Consider the following 10,974-nt stretch of genomic DNA (forward strand, 5'->3'; position numbering starts at 1 on the left):
TCTCAGACCTTGAAATCTAATGGAGTATGCCCTTCAGGGTTTCAGAATTTGGGGGGACTCATGGCCTCTGTTTTCTTCTAATATCTCTCTATAGGAGTGGGGATTTTTATCCTATACCTGTTCTTCCACCATATATTGGAAGCAGAAAACTTGTTCTCTAAGTTTCACAGGTCCACAGAGGGGAACTGTGCCCCAAGACAGACCATACATGTAACCTATTTTGATGAGGCTTTGTACTACTTAGTATTGTTACTGAAATGATGTAAGGCCTTTGAGATATTGTGATGGAGTGAATGTATTTGCATATAGAAAGAACATGTCTTTTTGCGGTTCAGAGGGTGGAGTGTGGTGGTTGAAGCCATATATACCCCAGAAAAAAATGTTCTTAAATTTAATCCATACCTGTGGATGTAAAACCATTGTAAACCTTTTGATGAGGCTACTTCAGTTAAGGTGTTACCCACCTCATTCAGATGGGTCTTAGTCCTCTTACTGGAGTCCTTTATAAATGGAATGAAACAGAGAAAGAAAAAAATGCCATAATAACAAGAAGTTGAAAGGAATGAGACTTGGAAGAAAAGGGTGAGACCGGTAGATGCTGCCATGTGCCTTGCTATGTAGCAGAGGAGCAAGGATCACTGGCAGCTGGTCTTCAGGAAGAAAATAGTGCCTTGATGCCTTGAGTTGGACATTCTCATGGCTTCAAACTGTGAGCTGGAAGAAGGAAGAAGAGGGAAGAGGAGAGGGAGGAGGAGGAAGGTGCTGGCCCTGGAGTGGGGGTGGAGCATAAGCAGGAGAAAGAGAAGAAGGCTCGCCCTGGGTGGCATGGCAGTCCTGCTCCTCCACACACTGCCCAGCCCCCTGTTAACCAGGGCTGAACCCCAGCAACTCTCCAAGGGTGAAAGCCAAGTGTCCCCATCTGGTGCTTGTCTAACTATGCCTGCCCTTAAGGATAAGGAAACCATTGTGGATTCCAAGAATCAAAGCTACATATGTGACATGGGACACTGCTGTGCACAGGACTGCTTTGTCTCAAGACTGCAACTTCTACTATGAACTCTGGTGGTTCTGACTGGTATGGACCATCATCATCATTCTGAGCTGCTGCTGTGTATGCCACCACCGCTGAGCCAAGCGTCACTTTCAGGCCCAGAGTGGCAACATGAAATCAACTTAATTGCCTATCTGGAAGCCCACAATTACTCAGCACTGCCATTTCCTTCGGGTTTTTGCCAAACTACTTACTACTCCCTTATGAAGAAATGGTGAACCAAGCTCCAGTTCCTCCCTCACCATACAGTACTTTCTAGCTACAGCAGCAGCAGCTGTCTCCACAGTCTGGCCCTGCAGGCAATGACCCCCTGGGGACCAATTCCAACAATGGCCCCCTGGGGGTGCACTGCAACCCTTTGTCTAGTCCAGCAGAATAAGCAGGAGACCCCCTGACCCTCTGATGTGTCAGCTGTCTGAGCAGCTACCAAAGCCCCTGGAATGGAGCTGGCCAGGGAAGCTGGATCCAGGGTCCTTTCTGGACAAAGATTCAGAATGTAAGGAGGATCTGCTGAAAATTTGCAGCTCTGAGCATGGCAGCACCCTACACAACAGCAAAGATGACACCTGGCCAACATCACCACTTCATGGGTGACTCATGCATTGAGGAGTATGCAACTGGGACCACCATGGCAATGACCTCAAAGAGTTCAGCATGCTCACGGACAATGCTCTGAGTGGGCTCCTGGACTTCTGCAAAAGTTGCCATCTACAGACCCTTGGCAATGAGGAGAAAGGGCTATGCCAGCCCTCTGAGGAGCAGACCTGAGAGCCTGGGCACCCCCACCCACCATGGCTACCCATGTACCTGCTGCTGAACATCATCAATGAATAGGACTCCCCAAACTCCCAGAGCAGCAGCTCCCCAGCTGGAGCAGACCCTGCCTGCACCAGAGAACTTGGCAAAGCAACCAGGGTAATAAAAGCATTAAATGATTTTCAGAGGAAGCCACATCATTCTCCCCTCCCCTTCCCCTGCAGCTCCAGGTAGTTGGGGGTGGGGTGGGGGTGGATGCCTCTTATCCCACAAAAGCACAGTGTTGTGGACAGCTGAGAAGTTGGTTCTGTGACTCATTCCTCACACTCCAACCCCATCACTTTTCCTCCTTTTCTCCTTTTAACTACCTGCTTGGGTCAGAAAGATGTGTGTTTTATAAAAGCCTCCAGGGAAGGGATTGGGACTGTGTCCTGAGATGATTCTTCGTGACAGAGTGGATTTTTTCTATGATTTTATTTGAAGAGAACCTTGCTGTGTCTCATTCCAGGCAAGGCAAAAATCTCAGCCCTTGGTGAAGAAGGAAGTCCCGGAGGCCCAGGGATTGCCACTCTTGCCAGTGTCTGCAGAGCTGGAACTAGAGTAATACTCTGGGAGGTTGAGAGTTTTGATGGGCAGTTGTGTGGTAGATTTGCAAAGGGCTTGTTGATCTCTCAAATTCCAGGTGACAAGATCAATGCACCACTGTGCTTCCTTGAGGGGCCTCTTTTTTTTTTGTTTAATGTGATTGCTCATGTACCTTACAATTATCCAAAGATCCAAAGTGTTCAATCAATTGCTCCTGGTACCATCATACAGCTGTGCATCCATCACCGCAATTAATTTTCAATTTTAGAGCATTTTCATTACTTCAGAAAAGAAATAAAGACAAAAATAAAAAAGGAAACTCAAATCTTCCCATATCTCTAACCAGCACCCCCCTCCATTGTTGACTCATAGTATTGGTATAGTACATTTGTTACTGTTTATGAAAGAACTTTGAAATACTACTCACTGTAGTATATAGTTTGCAATAGGTATATATATTTTTCTATATGCCCCTCTATTATTAATAGTGTCATGCATTTGTTCTGGTTCATGGAAGAAATTTCTATGAATTTCATGGATATTGCCCACCACAAGGTTCACTGTTTTATACATTCCCGTCTTTTGACCTCCAAATTTCCTTCTGGTGACATACATGACTCTGAGCTTCCCCTTTCCACCACATTCACGCACCATTCAGCACTGTTCATTATTTTCACAATGTGCTACCATCACCACTGTTCATTTCCAAACATTTAAGTTCAACCTAGTTGAACATTCTGCTCATATTAAGCAACTGCTCCCCATTATTTAGCTTCATTCTATATCTTGGTAACTTATATTTCATGTCTATGAGTTTACATATTATAATTAGTACCTATCAGTGAGATCCTGCAATATTTGTACTTATGTGTCTGGCTTATCTCACTCAGTATATTGCCCTCAAGGTTTCATCATCAATCCATTTTTTTTTGTTTTTTAGATGGTTTTGTTCACAGCCCATACATTCCATCCTAAGTAAACAATCAATAGTTCCCTGTATAGTCACATATTTATGTGTTCACCACCCTCACCACTATCTATATAAGGATATCTACATTTCTTCCACAAAGCAGGAGGAAGAGTCAAAGAAAGTAGAGAGGCAAAAGAAAAAGAATAAAGAAAGAGGAAAAAAAAAAAAAAACCAACATGACAGCTAGGAAGCAGCAAAAGGAAAGACAATCTTACATCAAAGTAGAATAAAGAGTCAGACAACACCACCAGTGCCAAGAGTCTCATATCCCTCCACTAAGCCCCCGTTTCTTATCTGCATTTACCTTGGTATATTGCCTTTTTACATTAAAGGAAGCATAATACAGTAATTCTGTTAATTATAGTCTCTAGTTTACATTGATTGTATTTTTCCCACAATACCTCCCTATTTTTAACACCTTTCAAGGTTGACATTCATTTGTTCTGCCTGATGAAAAAACACATTTGCACATTTTATCACAATTGTTGAGCACTCTAGGTTTCACTGAGTTATACACTCCCAGTCTTTATCTTTCTTCTTTTCTTCTGGTGTCCCACATGCTCCTAACCTTTCTCTTTCAACCATATTCATAGTTATCTTTGTTCAGTGTACTCATATTGCTGTGCTATCATCACCCAAAATTGTGTTCCAAACCTCTCACTCCTATCTTTTCCTATCAGTCTGTAGTGCTCCCTTTAGTATTTCCTGTAGAGCAGGTATCTTGTTCACAAACTCATTGTCTGTTTGTCAAAGAATGTTTTGAACTCTTCCTCATATTTGAAGTACAGTTTTGCCAAATATAGGATTCTTGGTTGGTGGTTTTTCTCTTTCAGTATCTTTAACATATCACACCACTTCCTTCTTGCCTCCATGGTTTCTGCTGAGAGATCTGCACATAGTCTTATTAAGCTTCCTTTGTACGTGATGGGTCACTTTTCTCTTGCTGCTTTCAGGTTTGTCTCTTTGTCTTTGACACTTGATAATCTGATTATTAGGTGTCTTGGTGTAGGCCTATTCAGATCTATTCTGTTTGGGGTATGCTGCATTTCTTGGGTCTGTAATTTTATGTCTTTCATAAGAGATGGGAAATTTTCATTTATTATTTCCTCTATTATTGCTTCTGCCCCTTTTCCCTTCTCTTCTCCTTCTGGGACACCAATGATAAATACATTCTTGTATTTCATTTTGTCCTTAAGTTCCCAGAGACATTGCTCATATTTTTCCATTCTTTTGTCTATCTGTTCTTTTGTGTGTAGGCTTTCAGGTGCCTTGTTCCCCTGTTCCTGGCTGCTTTCTTCTGCCTCTTGAGGTCTACTGTTGTATGTTTCCATTGTGTCTTTCATCTCTTGTGTTGTGCCTTTCATTTCCATAGATTCTGCCAGTTGTTTTTTTGAGCTTTTGATTTCTGCCTTATGTACACCCAGTGTTTTCTTTATAGCCTTATCTCTTTTGCCATATCTTCTCAAAACTTTCTGGATTGATTTAGCATTTGTTGTTTAAATTCCTGTATCTCATTTAAAGTGTAAGTTTGTTCCTTTGACTGGGCCATAACTTCATTTTTCTTAGTGTAGGTTGTAGTTTTCTGTTGTCTAGGCATCTGACCTCCTTGGCCACCCCAATCAGGTTTTCCCAGATGAGAACAGGCTCAGGTCCCAGAAGGAGGAAATATTCAGTATTTGATTTCCTAATGGTGTGTCTTAGAGGATTGATACACCCTGTGCTTTTCTGCCCAGCACGTGGTGCCTGTCAGCCTGTCACTCCAGACTGGTGTAAGGAGGTGTGGCCTGTGGCTGTTTTCCCCCAGGCTCTGGGGTTCTGAATGGAAGGCAGGTAGTAGAGCTGGGCCCCACCTCTTTCCTTTTGGGAAGATATGCCCCCTGGAGAGAGGTCATTTGCATATAAATAGATTCTTTGTTTCTCTGACTCTGCTATCTCCACCCTTGTCTGGCTCAGAGTTCTGCAAGTTTAAAATGGCTGAGGCTTTCTCTATTGCAGAGCACTGCGAGCTGAAAATGGTTAAGGCTTTCTCCACTGAGCCACCCAGCTTGAGACAGAGAGAAAGGCACAGAAAGCCCCCTTTCAGCATCAGTCTATGGCCCCTAGATTCACCCATCAGCTAGAGATAACACCCAATCCTTTGGGCTCCCCATCCAGAGACAGATACATCCCCTGACTCTCCAAGGTCAGTCATCACCAAAAGTCTTTGTCCGCTTATTGGGGATTCATAGTTTGTATTGAGTGGTTTAACATTAAAACCACACTTGGAGCTGGGCTGAAGTGTATTTGCTTGTTCAGAGAGTGCTGCTCTCTAGCACCATGAGGCTTTGCAGTTCAGGCTGCCATGAGGGAGGGGGCTCTCAGCTTGGGTCTACAGTTTTTACTTACAGATTTTATGCTGCATTCTCAGACATTTCTTCCATTCCAGATTGTTGCATGATGTGTGGACAGTAGTGGTTGTCTCCCAGCAGTTATCCCAGATCTTTTACTAGTTGTTCCTTGCTTTTTATTATTGCTCTGGGGGGACTAACTAACTTCCACTCCTCTCTATGCCACCATCTTCTCCTTCTCCCCCTTGAGTGGCCTCTTACCAGAAGACTCTGGCTGGCTGCAGACTGGTTCAGTTGTGGAGGTTTATATACCACCTTCTCTTTTAAAAATAAAAAACAAAAGCAAGCTAAATATTAGAACCTTACCATGGGCAGGCAAGAATTCTGTTCTGGAAAAGAGAGATGGAGGCTCTTTCCCAAGTTGGCCTACAAAGGGCCTGGTTGAAGTTGAGCTAGAGGAAATGTTTTGGATGAAGTCTTGGGTAGAGGCTATCTTTGGAACTTCTGTCAGTAAGCAGGAGATCCTAAATGGTAGGGGTGGATGGAGGAGAAGCTTCTGTATCTCTGCCCTTTTGTCTGGGCCCATAGGTGCTCAGTGCCCTTCCCCATCCCAAGGACATTGCTTTCTAGGCCTTCATGTCTCACCAACAGAGGAAGCTGTGGGTCCAAAGAATGGTCAGCCCCATAGCCTGGCTCTCACACAGTATTTTCTCTCTGATTCTGAGTAAGTTTTGTTGTTTTTATCTAACTGACCTCTTGGAAGAAATACCTAGGCTATCTGTGGTTTTCATGCCCTTTCCTTGTCTTCCCCCTCCCCTTTTATAATGGGATAATACATTTTCCTATCGCCTATGTAAAGTGTCTAAGTGGCCCAGGTGGGAGGGTAAAGGCAGCCATCTGGAAGGACTGCAAGATCCTTATCACTGTAGTTTGGCTTCAGATAACCAGTTAAGCTCTGATAGGAATAATCTGAATGGAAAAAAGAAAATAACTGAAACTAACATTCCCCATCCAAACCCTGATGATATAAAGAGTTTGGTTCTTCCCCCATTCTTGCACAGCAATATTCAGACTAGTCATAGACATTATGGTAAGGGAGGAAAAATATACATATATATAAAATCCAAGGCTTTGAGGTAAAATGTATCTGTGTTTAGATTCCACAAAACAGAACCCATCCTGAACAAAGTGAAGTCCAAATACAATGACTTTTTGGATAATCTGTTTGTTGTGTGTGAACTTCCAGCCTGTGAATATACTTTGAAGCAGCTGTTCTGCTCATGTTAGCCACAACATTTGGAGCAAATAAGGCCCTCTCAAGGTAATTTATTTTATACATTTACTATTTATTGAGCAAACAAATGTCTGACTTTGTACTCAAGTATATTCATTCAGAAGCATTGTCAATGGCAGTCCCCTGTGTTTGCCACAGATCTGTGCTCTGGGTAGAGATTTTACTCTACCCATTATGGTAATTTGCACATTTCTCTGTGGACACTCAGAGGCCTGTGTCCTGGTCTCTGTAAACGGACCTATCTGCCTCCTGCAGCTGCCCCTGACTCTCAACATCAACCCTATGTGGGACAGAAGAAGAAGGTGGAGTTTCATACAGAAGCTCAATTGGGTCTTTGGTGACAAGCTTGGACTAGCTGTTGTCCAGATGTCAGACCAGCCCAGAATTACCAGGAGGGTTTGGCAGGTCTGTTGAGGTCCAACATTCAGGCCAGAGTGGAGTGAGAGAGTGTAATCAGCCTGTAGATGTTTTTGTTTTTTTCTTCCACCTTTGTTTTTCTCTTCCTTAATCCCAAACAATTCACTGAAGTGTCTCAAAGGAGCATGAGCTTTGCAAAATTAATTCTTCTTCAGTTAACTGATCAAATGGATGAACTCTGGTCCTCTCAAAGTTTCTCTCATTAGAGAAGGGACCCGGTTTGAGCATTAACTGCAGTGTCTTACCCTATAGGTATGAGAAAAATAAAATGCAACTGATGGAACTGGGCTTGATTCCAGTGGTCACAGTCAGACCCCTATGACAGGAGACTACCCTGCTTGGTGAAAGAGATGGTAATAAGAGTCAATGAAAGAGACAGGGGGTCAGGGAGATTTGATCAAGTCCAATTTTCCAGGTGAATGATAAGGAAGAAGTTGTTGCCACAGTTGGAAGACTGGCAAAATGCTAACACATTCCTGTGTCAGGCACTTATTGTGAATATGTGTATTTTAAGCAATAAGATTGCTGGACAGACTTTTTTAGGCAGTCTCAGTGATGCATTTCCTGTGCTGTAATTTTTCTGAGGATAGAGTGGCTCTAACCACTGTGAGAAGCACAAATAAAAATTGATCTAAACAAACAAACAAAAAAAACATAAAACAAAACAAAAAAAAAATGGTAAACTGATAAAATTCCCATTGTTCAAGCTGACCCGTTTCATGGTTTCTGCTTTAAGCAACCTAGGAAACTAAAATATCCTCCTTCATTTTCAATTCCTTTTATGGGGCATGTATCAGCCAGGGTTCTCAGGGAAACAGAAATGACAGGAGATACACATATACATTGTAAATGTTGTGAGGTTTATATAGAAATTGGCTCACTCAACTGTGGGAATGTGCAAGTCTAAATTCTATAGGGCAGACCACAAACCGGGAAGTCTGATGAAGGTTTTTGATGACTTGCCCAGGAGAAGGTGGTTGGCTGCAGTAGAGATGGAAATTCTCTCTTCCGACTGCTAAAATCCTCAGTTCTCACTTAAGGCCTTCGAGTTATTGTTCAAGGTAATCTCCTCAGTTAATTGTAGATGTAATCAGTCATGGATACAATTGACTTTTGATGATTTAAATCCATGAACTATCCTCAGTGGTTTGCTTGACCAAACCACTGGACACCATAACCTATCCAAGTTTGGCACAAAACTTGACCATCATAGGAGACTTCCTCTCTTTACTCATTTTTGGCATTCTTGTCAAGATTGTATCTTGGGCCCTTGTCTTAGTTTTCCGGGGTCGCTGTAATAAAGTACCATAGGCTAGTTGGCTTAAACAATAGGAATGATTTGTCTCAGTTGATGCTGGAGTCTAGAATTCTGAACTTAAGGTGTTGGCAGTGCATCCTTCCTCTTAAAAGAGAGAATGCATCCCATGCCTCTCCCCTGGCTCATGCTGGATGGCTGGAAATCCATGGCATTCCTTGACTGCTGGTGGCAAAACACACTCTCTGCCTCTATCATCTAACTGTCTCTCTCTCTGTCTCTGTGTTTGTGTGCAAATACTCTTTCCTTATGAAAACACCCCTCACCATAATCCTGTTTGGCATCCCCTTAAATAATAACATCTTCAAAGATCCTATTTTCAAATATGTTTACATTCCTAGGACCAGAGGTTAGGAAATGAGCATGTATTTGGGGGACAGGGGCATAATTCAATCCATAAAAGTCCTGTTCTCATTCTCCCATATGTGATGTCAAAAACAAAATAACAAAACAAAACAAAACAAACAAAAAAAATGACTATTTTCTCAAAAAAGTGAATCAATTTCCCCTTTGTGGTACCCAGTATCCATTTCAAGCATTCATTTTTTCTCACCCAGACCAACACCTTTGGTCCTCAACTTGTCAAAGTCCCAGAACTCCCTATTCCAGCCTCTAAGTCACTCCTTTGCACAAAACAACACAACAAATTCCAGAGGATATTCCACTTCTTGGAATGTTTGACCCTAATCTCTCTTTCCATTTTTATTGTTGACTCTCGCCACATCTCCCCAAACCCTCAATTCCAAACTATACCTAGTACTTGCTTCTCAAAGCATGCTATGCATTTCCTTCCTTTTGCTTCTTCTTAAAATGCTCAATCCCTTCCCTCCTCCTGGTTTGCTCTCAGTTTGTCTTCATGACCTCTTCTTTCATTAATTTATCCATGATTTTCTAGGTTATATTTACTCTCTTCTCCATCTCCACAGCACTACATTTAATTTTCCACTTTTAATTTTCATTTGAATTGAATTTGCTTAAATTCCCTTTGCTTTCTAAAAAGCCTGCCATTATATATAAAAAAAAAATTTAATTTGTGCTATTAATTTGACGTTAACGTTTCTCCCCTATCTCATGCTATTTTCACTCCAAACTTTGTCATTCCTTTCAGTATTAGAATAATTCAGAACTCATTCACTTGTAATTTTTCTTCTTCCCTTATATTTGAGGGAATGAAATGCATTGTAGTGAGAATCAATGTGGACAGATTGTTTTGTGATCAGATAGACCTGGGTTTGCATTTTGCTTCCAGTGCTGCCCAGCTTTGGAGATTTGGTCACCATTCTTATTACCTTTAGTCAGTATTCCCTAATTTATAAATAATTATTTTAATAGTTATCATTCAGTATTTTGTTAAGCTAAATGCATTTAATGGCATTTTAAATGCTTAGCCAGAAAGAGACATTAAAATATGTTACTTCCTTCTGGTCTCCTGTTTACATTTCAGTACAAATAAAGAAATAGGTAAATATAATTATAGAACATAAGGAGCAAAATTCCCACCTGATTTTAACTACAGACTTTAGAATATTTTTATGATTCATACTTTAAAATGTTAATGCCCCAAGTGTCTTGATTGTGAGAAACAGAGTGGCACAGTGAAAGAGATTTGAGCCACAATCCCAACTGAAATATATCATTCACTTGTATGAATCTGGGCTAGTTGATTAAACTCTCTGAATTTCATTTTACATATCTGCAAAAACTGGGTGTAATAATTCTTTCCCCTCAAAGGATTCTTTGAGAAATAAATAAGATTGAGTGTGATCTATAGCTGTACCTATACAGGTATAGACAAAGATTCTTAAAGGAGATAGTCTTATAGGTTGTCTGTCTTATGAAGCAGGAGATCATGTTATTGTGAATTGAATCATGTCTTCCATACAGACATATTCAAGTCCTAAACCCCAGTCCTGTACATGTGAACTCATTTGTAAATAGGATCTCTGAAGATATTATTTAGTTAAAATGAAGCTGAACTGAATTGGGGAGGGGTGTCTTAAAGCAATATAACTGGAGTCCTTATAAGCAGGGGAAATTTTAGACAAAGAATAAGAGACAGATTGGGAAAGAGATGACCATGTGACAGAGACAAAGATTTAGTTATGGATTACCAGCAAGTACCACCAGAATGCTGCAGATTTCAGAAAAAACTTGATACCATCTGTGGTGGTTTGGAGTTATGTACCCCAGAAAACATGTCCTTAAACTTAATCTATTCCTGGCGGTATGAACCCATTGTAAGTTGGACCTTTTGATGAG

The 10,974-nt window shown here is 41.4% G+C and overlaps 1 pseudogene; it reads left to right on the forward strand.

Moving 5' to 3' along the window:
• LOC119540560 overlaps window positions 1-2,411 on the forward strand; it is a 46,868-nt pseudogene extending 44,457 nt beyond the window's left edge.
• Window positions 2,412-10,974: the final 8,563 nt, after the last annotated feature.

This window comes from Choloepus didactylus, chromosome 7 (genome assembly GCF_015220235.1).
Source record: "Choloepus didactylus isolate mChoDid1 chromosome 7, mChoDid1.pri, whole genome shotgun sequence".
Taxonomy (NCBI): domain Eukaryota; kingdom Metazoa; phylum Chordata; class Mammalia; order Pilosa; family Megalonychidae; genus Choloepus; species Choloepus didactylus.